This window comes from Neoarius graeffei, chromosome 20 (genome assembly GCF_027579695.1).
Source record: "Neoarius graeffei isolate fNeoGra1 chromosome 20, fNeoGra1.pri, whole genome shotgun sequence".
Classification (NCBI taxonomy): domain Eukaryota; kingdom Metazoa; phylum Chordata; class Actinopteri; order Siluriformes; family Ariidae; genus Neoarius; species Neoarius graeffei.
In genome coordinates, this window is record NC_083588.1 from 16969612 (window position 1) to 16980778 (window position 11167).

An 11167-nucleotide genomic window follows, 5' to 3' on the forward strand; every position below is an offset into this window, starting at 1 on the left:
CAGGGTTTCTTCCAGGGGAGCTGAGAGCAGTGAACCCCAACAAAAATCATTTGTTACTCCAGTTCCACGCATTGAAACTCGTAACAAACTGTGGGGGCTCGTCCGTGATCTCTCCTCATCGTAACCATCGGAGGAGCAGATCCAGAGATACCAGAACCGTGTGACCAAGGTGACAAGCCACTGCTGCAGACCAGGAGTCAACCGTGGGTGTCCAAGGAGGGAGACCAAGGAGATAAGGGATCTTCACCTCGCTTAGGAGCCGCACTGCTGATCCTAAGGCCAACGCATGCCACTTACCAGAGGGCTACACCGCTGATCCTGTGGTCATCGCACACAAGCATCAGGGGATCTCACCTGTGATCGGGAGGACAACATGCGCACGCGCACACCACTTACCATGTTACTACACTGCTGATTTACTGAACTAACAAACTACAAGGTGACTTCAGGACCACATACCATGTCAGCAGTTCACAAAGAATTAGTATGGAGCATCAAGAAACAACTATTCAGACTCTCGAGCAACGACATTGATCGGGTTGCAAAAGACATTGCAACCGACAGCCAACATGAAGGAGAGCTGAATCCGAATGATAAAGAAGGGTGCATGGAGTATGTCGTCTCCTACATGCGGTCTGACACCTTACTAGGACTTGAGGATGAAGGTATGGATCAGTTGTTGGTTTTAAATGATTTGATATGTAAAGTAATGAATGTTGATGCTCCTGTTAATTTTCCAGTTGGTGCATTGAGTGATGGTAGCACACGTTACACCTAGTCACAGTGCATCCAGTACAATCCCAAACTCTGCATCACAACCTCATTCTCACCCTAGCAGCCCAGTTGAGCCACCACAACCTCACCCTCACACTCATACCAATACAATGATAGTCAGTAGAAGAACCGAGACAAGTCTATGAAGGCCTGGGTGAGAAACTCCGACGATGTGAATCTACAGTCACCCCACCAACCACAGCTTACTCCCACCAACATGAGTCAGAGTCTTACTGTATGCCACAGATGATCTCAGGGAGACCAGTAGTTCTGAAGGACCTCTCCTACCTGCAGCACAGAGACTTCAAAGTACATGGTGGTCAGGTTGGGGATCAGAACTGATTTAAATTACAACAATATCAGTAAACAAATCGACGAGGGAGTGAAAGAGGGCTTTGCAGAGGCAGAGGTGGTCAGAGGGGTGTTGAGGATCATCAAACCAGGGGCCTTTAAGGATAAACTTGTAAACAAAGATTCAATTACAGTATCTGAACTCAAAGGCTTCCTCAGGTCCCACCTCAGTGAGAAAGCAACGACTGAGATGTTCCAGGAATTGATGTGCATCAGGCAATCAGACCAAGAATCACCCCAGCAGTTTCTGTACCGCATGATTGGGCTCAAGCAGAAACTCCTTTTCCAGTCCCGGCAGACCAGTACAGACATTTCATATGATCTTAAGACCATCCAAGAAATCTTCCTCCATACTATCTATCAGGGCTTAGGGACAAAACATGCTGACCTCCAACAGAGATCCAAAGGAGAAGATGGCGGTTCGCTCTTTCACTCACTGACTCTGTGATTCTGTTTTCCAGGGGAGCTGAGAGCAGTGAACCCCAACAAAAATAATTAGTTACTCCAGTTCCACGCATTGAAACTCGTAACAAACGTATATGTGTTTTCCCCAGAAAAAAATTAAAGGCCTAAATTCTGGCATGATAATACACAGACAATCGAGCACCAATGGCACGAAAGTGAACGCCGAAGGCGCGAAGTGAAACTAGGGGGGTCCGGGGGCATGCCCCCCCCCAGAAAATTTTTTGAAAATAGATGCTCTCAGGTGCATTTTCAGGGTCTCTGAGAGGTTTTAGATCCATGATTATAGGATTGATTTTACCAGTGTTTCAATGATTTCTGACCTAAATAGTATTAATGTATACCCATTTGAAATTTCACCTTAAAGTTCAGCATGCAAGTTAAACTGTTTTGTTATAGATTACTGAGGTATATGATGGATTGAAAATCTACGGGGTTCCCTTAATTATCTATGATCAAGTAGTGTTGTAACAAAAATCTGCATGAAAATATGAACAGTGGTTTGCTCCATCTTCTACAATCCAATGAAGAGAATCGATCATCATGACCTCCTGTTGATCACAAAGGGATCTGAACCGCAGAACTGCCACCTTAAAATAAGTTGCTGTATTACTCTTTAGAATGTTTCTGATACAATTACCATAATATATTTAAGATACACTGAAAAGAAAAGTAAGGCAACTGCATATTATAAAGTTTAAATTTTGGCACTTTATTAAATGGACTAGATTAAGATTAAAACATATTTAAAGGAAAAGAGAACTTAATTCATACATTTAAGTTTGCAGAAAGATTATGTACTTATAAACACATTCATGAAGATGTAGGTGCATTTGGGTAATTGAGTGATCAATCTCATTAAATCTGAAGGTTAATAATTAAAATTGAATCAGTCTCATTTGAATCATACCATTGAATCATTCTCATTGAATCAGTCTCATTAATTAATACCATTAATTTTGGTGCTTAATAATAAATTACCAAACAGCTAAATTATGGTATATTCCAAATTATTATGATCACTTACCATATTACATAAATCATATGCACCTTTTAGAATTCTTTGGAGATTGGGGACTTCAAAGATATTGGAACACAAATAAACACACAGTTTCAGTAATAATTGAATTTATTATAACAAAGATAAAAATGGACAATGGCAGTTGAAATATATACAAACAGTGAGATGTGTGTGTGTGTGTGTGTGTGTGTGTGTGTGTGTGTGAGTGAAAGGCCCTATGGCCTGAGCAGAAGGCTAGCGTGGGATGCTAGCTAGGTATGTTCGTGTGTGTCCACGTGGAGTAGGGATCACCACATGGGATTTGAGGAGAACAAAGGAATTAGCCTTGTGTGGCTAAGCTAAGACAAAGGGAAGCTAGCTAAGGTGGGTTTGTGAGACATGTGGCCACGTGTGGAGGCCTAGATTAGCCTTGTGTTTAGCTAAGACAAAGGAATGCTAGCTAAGGTGTGTTTGTGTGTGGGGAGAGAGAGAGGCCTTGTGTGTGGCCTACAAAAAGGATTAGCTCTGGTAGCTAACTCCACGTGTGTTTGTGGGGGAGGAGTTGACCACGTGGTAAGGCCTATGGCCTAGCAAAAGAAAGAAGCTAGCGTGGGATGCTAACTGAGGTGTATTTGTGAGGCCAGGTGAAGCCTGTGACCATGTGTTTGTGTGTGTGTGTGTCAGGCCTGGTGACCACGTGTTCGTGTAGGCCTAGATTAACCTCGTGTGGCTAAGCTAAGACAAATGGATGCTAGCTAAGGTGTGTTTGTGAGTGGGGGAGGACCGCCACGTGTTTCTAAGACAATACACTTAGCTTTGGATGCTCATCTCATCTCATCTCATTATCTCTAGCCGCTTTATCCTGTTTTACAGGGTCGCAGGCAAGCTGGAGCCTATCCCAGCTGACTACGGGCGAAAGGCGGGGTACACCCTGGACAAGTCACCAGGTCATCACAGGGCTGACACATAGACACAGACAACCATTCACACTCACATTCACACCTACGGTCAATTTAGAGTCACCAGTTAACCTAACCTGCATGTCTTTGGACTGTGGGGGAAACCGGAGCACCCGGAGGAAACCCACGCGGACACGGGGAGAACATGCAAAGTCCGCACAGAAAGGCCCTCGCCGGCCACGGGGCTCGAACCCGGACCTTCTTGCTGTGAGGCAACAGCTCTAACCACTACACCACCGTGCCGCCCCAGCTTTGGATGCTAATGGGACAAAAGAAGTTAGCAGTAGGCTAATTTCACTAGCTTATAACAGTAGTGAATCCACTGAAACCTTGATAAGGTCAAAACGTGTGATAAGGAAATTAAAGTGTTAGTCAGGAATAAAGAGAAGCATGCACAGCCTGTCTATTAAACAATTGAGAGGACAAAATTAGAACAATTCAACACGCTGCGTGTCTACAGTGTAACAATTAAACGTTCCAGAGTTTAAATTCACACTAGTTCAATAAAAGTTAATTCCTAAGACTAGGTATTTGCCCAAATGCCAAGTCTACTCAATATCTTGCCTTTAGCAGGATTATGAAGAGATGTTCCGAGACTTTGGAGTTTTCACCGTTGTGGAGATCTCCGTGAAACACAGGGAAATGCTTGGAGAGGCAGAGTTCACAGGAGCCCGTAGAGACTTCTGTAGAAACAAAGAATTCTCGGTCCAACGCTTCGTAGCTTGTGGGAAGAAAATCTTTGTAGAACAATGTGCACAGAGCTTCAGTTAAAAAAGGGTCCAGCCGCTCTCTTAACTTTGAATTAAACTGCTTCTGGGCGGCAGTTGTGACGTCACTTCTAATACGAATAAAACCGGTTGTAACTCAAGCTGAGTTTAAAAATCGCGCGACTCTGGAGTCTACCTTGGCCAAGGGTAAGAAAGAAATTGCACTAAATCGTGGATCTTGCAAGAAAGAGGTCTTTTTGGGTTTGCTCGGGTAGAGCGAGCCTCTTTGTGTCCGTAGACCGCTGGTCCCGGGACGGAAAGGGGAGGAGCTAGGAGTTTCCGGGTTTCTTATGCTTTCATGGAGGATGTGACGTTGGTGATCCCGCCCACGCGTTATGTCGGTCAACGCGGAAGTTGGCGGATGGGAAATGTAGTTTCTTAAAAAGGGACTGTGTGTACCTACAAAGAGAATTTGTTAATAAGTGTCAAATGTAGCATAACTTCAAATAATAACGATAAGCGTATTTGGCAGTGTGATGTCACTGTGACCCTTTAACAAAAGAATAATCCGGAGCTGCCTTTTGTTAAATGGATCCCAGTGACATCACGCTGCCAAAAATGCTTATGATTGTTATTTGAAATTATGCTACATGAGACACATTTGGACAACTTCATTTCGTGAGAGTGTTTATAAAGTCATACCTGCAAACTAGTCGCTTTTCGGCGAAATTCGCCATTTTGCAAACAAAATAAGTCATTCTCGTGATTCATCTAGATCCGAAGAGGTTTTTTTTTTTTTTTTTGGGGGGGGGGGGGGGGGATCAGCGGTGGATGGGACTTTCAGTAAAATGGGATTGCCATCTTCACAAGAGTCATTTGGCTAATCACATGCTACTCATTTGGCCAATCACAAACATCCAAGTCAATCCATCTTTCCCACGTCGAACTAAACCTTTGCCTGACTAAACCACAGACAGTAAACATACGACCTGCGTCAGAGACTTCAGAGATCTATGGACACGAGCGACAGACTTGAGGTAAGTCTTGTTATCTGCCATCAATGTAATATGCTGTGTAAATTAAACTTGGTTTGTCAAAGATAATCCTACTTTAGCAAAGTTACGTGTGTCGTGACATGAAACCTTTTCCAACATGTTTAACGTTATACATAATGTAAAGTTTTTCAGCTTGTATGCTAATGTTAGCTAGGATGTCAGCTAACATCAGTGAATTGTGTGTTAACGTTAACCTTTCATACCAGTCAGTTCAGTTCAAATAATTTTTGTGAAGGCTATCTCTACTGCATCCGTACTGTTATCTGATGATAATGCGACATTGTCACAAGATGAGGAATGAAAACGAACACGTAACATTAACGTTAGTACACCGGCGGTTTTTAAGTGATTGAAACACCTTCTCCGGCGGATCATTTAACATGGATGGATGTAGTTAGAGTTAGCCTTTACAAACGTTTATGGTAACAAAAAGGAGCCCTGACCCAGCTGATAATATTTGGTCAATTCTTTTCCAGAATTTGGGAGCTTAAAGAGGAAGACGCTGTTTATGTAGCAAAGCTTGATGCAGGTCTGAGGTGCAGGTGGAGCTGGGCCTGGCTAAAAATTGAGGTCAAGACTGAAGTGAAGGGAGTTCAGCACAGCTTCCCGCTGTCACAGTTTTTTCATAAGATAGACAAAGCCGGGTATTCAAAATGCAGCCTTTGCCAAAAAGAAATAAATTACAGCAACAAAGGCTCTCATGTTCTTTTGGCACACTGCCAAACAGAGGTGCACCGTCAAAAAGTGTGCACTGTTATGACCACATCCAGTGTCCTTCCAGTCCCAGAGCAAAGTGCTTCCAAGGGGCCTGATGTTATGAGGGAGCGAGTTAGGGTGCCTGTACCTACATTTCAGCGAGTTGCCAATGAAGAGGTGTGTATAGATTAGGCTAAATAGGCTAGGCTTATAGTTTTCTATAATTCTACCATTTCACTGTTTAACAGGTTACTTGATATTTGCCAGTAGGCTAATGTTAGGCAAAATAGGAGTAGACTAGCCTACATTACCAAAAAATATTGCACATTGCATGTTTAGTTAATTTAGAGATTAACTACCATAGCCTAGATCATGTCTATTGGAATGAGGATCCAGTCTTAACAACTTTGTAATAGTAATGGAAGTTTGTGAATATTAAACCAGCTTTAATAAGGCCAAGAAAAAATAATTGTTTGTTTCCGGTTACCCGACCGACCGTTTAAAAAATGCCCCGACCCTAGACTTTTTTGTTAGATGTTTTAAAAAAAAATTAATTTTCGCCGACCAACAATAAATTTTGAAAAAAAATATATATCTGCATTACGATTTGCATAATATTGTCAATCTGACAAGTGACTAATTCTAAAACGCATATATCGGACAAGAAACACTCATTGATTTCTCACGGCCTCAATCTGACGTCATGACCTCTTTCCGGGAAACTCCGGGTTGTGTTGTACACAACGCTAGGCATCATGGCGGCCAACGAAGTGTTCTCGATTACCGTGATCGGTTGCGACCACACGGAAGATTGTAAGACAATAAGTTCATTTTATAAGTTTTCAACTGTAAAAGAACTCTACGAACACTGACACTGATTGATCATTTTGTATAATAGCAGGTCCAAAAGTCTAAAGATGTTTTTGATTGTTCTTTGTATTCATATTAAACATACAAGTTCACAACATAGTGTTCCTAATAAAGTTAAGGTTCAACATTTGTAGTTGTTATGTTTATAGTTCCTTTAAGCGTCCGAGCACTCCATATTTTATCCATGGGCTCCGAATCCTGTATTCCACAAGCTTCACTGGTTTTCTTAGGCCTGGTTCTGGATGGTTGAGTCACAGAATGACACTTCCCCACTATGTGCCACTGTTTGTCCCACACCTAAAATTTATTTAAAAAAAAAAAAAAAAACTACCTACCCGGTATTTTGTGTGATAAAAAATAAATAAATAAATAAATAAATAAAAAGACCTACCTACCTACCCTATTTTTTTTTACCCTAATGTAAATCTAATAATATTTTCTTTGTTTAGGCAATGATTCTGGCTACTCTTGCTGAATATTCACTTCCTTTCACCTTTGCACCAGTGATGGTGAACCTGGCCCAAGTGCTGGCTGAAGCTATGTTGCCCTAAAGAGACACATGGCAAAGCAGAGGAAACTGGCCATGGAACAGCTTGTCCAGGCCAAAAAAATAAAGAAATGAGATTTACTATTAGTAAATTACTTAGCTTGACATTGTTGTTACTTGATTGTGGTTGATTTTGTTGATTGACCATCAGCCATTTTGGACTGATTGACCAAAAAACAAGGTTATGTTAATAAACAGGTTTTTTGTTTACCTGTAGCTATGTTGCACCTTTATTCGGAGAGGGGGCGGGCTCGGTTTTGGTTTACATCGGGGGGGGGGGGTAAAAAAGTTTGTCACCTTTTTCAGACCTTTTGAGTTTGCAGGTATGTAAAGTACATAATCTTTCTGCAAACCCAAACTAATGAATTAAGTTTTCTACTCCTTTAAAGCAGATTAATTCTCCTTGGCTTTTGCTTGGCACAGTGTTGGGCAACCCTCTCATAGTCCATCTCGCTGTCATCCATGCTGATGTGGATCAAATTGTCCAGCGAGTGCTTTTTGAGCCAGTTGCTGTGATCAAAATTGACGATGTTTTGGTTGTCGTGACAGTTGTCTGGTTTTGTGCGCCATCACTCGTGGGTTTGTTGACGTTTAGTCAACCAATCTTTGATCAAAGCCATAATGATAATAGACTAGGTCAAGCTTTTGTGATTAAAATCAGTCGGCTTTGTCCATCTGGTGGGGGACAACATCGGCAGCCAATGAGATTGATAAATTCTGGGATGTCTGACGTTTTCTTTCGATATTTTTATTGGACGGTTTGAACACATGATCTTGACATAGCCAACAGATTAGTTTGTTTACATCATACCACACGGACATATTACTTTGACAGAATCAACACAAACATTGGGAAAAAAGAGCGCTTGTTTAACACAAATATCAATCAATATGTAAATGGATTTGTTATTTGCTCTCCTATGTATCTAGTTACTTGTGGGTAGGAAATTTAACGTATGGGTATAAGAGAAAACCTATTTTAAAACATAAATCTTTGAACAGTGATATAGGCTGAATCTGAATTCAGCCCATATCACTGTCCAAAGATTTACATTTTAAAATTTACATTTTCAAAAATATCAAGCATCTGTAACACCCCCCCAGTGTTCACAAATTCAGATTAAATAAGTTTTCAGATATTCAAAGAACTGCGATATATAGGGTGCATCAGTTGCCCTCACTTTCATAAAATCTGATGCATTTTTGTTTGGGTGTTCCTTTTCACCAATAAAGACATCCTGTAAAATTTTTTGACCATATTCAAAAGTCTAATGGTGGCACCATGAGGTTCTTTTTTTTTTTTTTTGCCAAAAACGCTTATTTTATGTTTTCGCGTAAGGTTTGAATCACAATGTTGGACTCCATTTATTGATTTCTTGTGACCCAGAGATCATATTAAGAACCTTTGCAAGGGATTGAGAAGCATTAATGTGATTCATAATACATTTGTATTGTTTAAAAGTAGTTGAACACAGGGATGCAAACACAACCATGGTCAAAAAAGAGTGAGGTAGTGCAGCGACGCGGACCCCCCACCACACACACACACACACACTCACACAATATCAGTCAGACAACAGTTTCAACAAAACAGAACATTTCTTAATTACTATTATTTATTAATTCAGTTCCCAATCCATCTTCAGTTCCCCACCCCAAAGTCAGTCCATCTTTACTCCTTTTTCTTCCTTTTCTTTGCCACTTCCTGAAGTTTGTGTAGTGCCTCGGATGTATGCACCACGAACTCATATAACACACACATGGGTTACACATTACCATTTGATCACTCGATGTTCTAAAATAGCAGCTAGTCGGGTGCTAACGGTTAGCATTTTAACTAAGCCAGACAGCCACAAGCTTTAATAAGACCAATTCTTGCACGTATAGAACGGTATTACGGCACTTAAATATTATCTAGGAACAAAAAACAATAGTCATTAACCCATGTAGACACTACGTTGAGAACATATACAGTCATCATGCAACTCCTCAAATAACATTACGTTTTTCAGGCGTTTTTTACCCCAAGGATAGGTCATGGCTAATATGGTTAGATGAAGGAGGCTAGGTTACAAGAGACAAAGTTTATGTTTTTTATTTATATATATATGCACAATGGGCGGCATGGTGGTGTAGTGGTTAGCGCTGTTGCCTCACAGCAAGAAGGTCCTGGGTTCGAGCCCCGGGGCCGGCGAGGGCCTTTCTGTGCGGAGTTTGCATGTTCTCCCCGTGTCTGCGAGGGTTTCCTCCGGGTGCTCCGGTTTCCCCCGCAGTCCAAAGACATGCAGGTTAGGTTAACTGGTGACTCTAAATTGACTGTAGGTGTGAATGTGAGTGTGAATGGTTGTCTGTGTCTATGTGTCAGCCCTGTGATGACCTGGTGACTTGTCCAGGGTGTACCCCGCCTTTCGGCCGTATTCAGCTGGGATAGGCTCCAGCTTGCCTGCGACCCTGTAGAAGGATAAAGCGGCTAGAGATAATGAATGAATGAATGAATGCACAATTATTTTAACACTTACGCTTTGATTGTAGATGAGTAAATGACTTCCACTTCAATGCTGATCGTTTACTCCCAGTCACCGAGGCTCCAAAGAAATACACACTAGTAGATGAAATTCAGCAAGTTGATAAATGAACACACCTATCTGAGGAAAAGCCCGGGAGTCACGTTCCTTAGCAACCAGATTGCCCAGCCATCGGTTCCATCCACTGACAATGTAGCAGCTAGCAGTTTGTAACGGAACGCTGTTGAATATTATAATAGCAGCCAGCAGCTACACTGTCAATCTTACTGTCTCTGCTGTCAATGGTTCCATATATCCACCAGGGGGAACCAAACGTTGTATGGTCTGCACAGTACTCGGGTCTATCATTACTACCAGAGTGGATTACCGGAGAGCAAACCCCCCCCCCCCCAAAAAAAACAACTCTTCGGATCTGCACGAATTACACAAGTCGTCCAAAATGCCAGGGAAAAAGCGGAATGCGCCGAAAAGCGCGCCGTTTGCACGCCTGTGAACAATGATTCAATGAACAGCTAAAACTCAAACTGTGCTTGATGATATATTTAGAATATGTACTAAAAATGTGTATCTAAGATATTTGGTATACTCTATAAGGTGCCATAATGTTTCATGAAAAGTGATCGAAATTGTGTCATAAAAGTCATAAAATAGCAGCTTTTTCCATAACTTTGAGCTCCTGGTGCCACTATTAAACTTTTGAATTTTGTCAAAATATTTCACCCAGTGTGTTTTCTTACCAAAAGGAACATAAAAACAAAAATGCATCATGATCGGAGGAACTTTTCATTTTTAGGGGGCAACTGATGCACCCTAGTATATATATATATATATGCGTGGGAGTGAGCTGAAGAGTTAATGGTATGGTCCCTACTTTTTTTGCAAATGTATTGCAGGCCTGAAATGCAGTAATGGATGTGTAATAACCAATGAAATGAAGTTCAACAGACAAAACATGACACATCTTGGGTTCATACTGTCTACAATGAAATACAAGTCAAAGTAAATTTAGAAATTACTGCTTGTTTTTTTTTTTTATTTGCATTTTCCATACCATCCAAACTTTTTCTGATCTCATCCCAACTTTTTCTGATTCAGGTTTGCATATATTAATATCTACAAAATTTTACCTAGTCTGCAGTGTTAATACAATATTAGAATATGCTGATGAATTCAGAGAAGGTTTCTTTCAGGTCTTCTTATTGAAGTTTGATTTATTGTTGC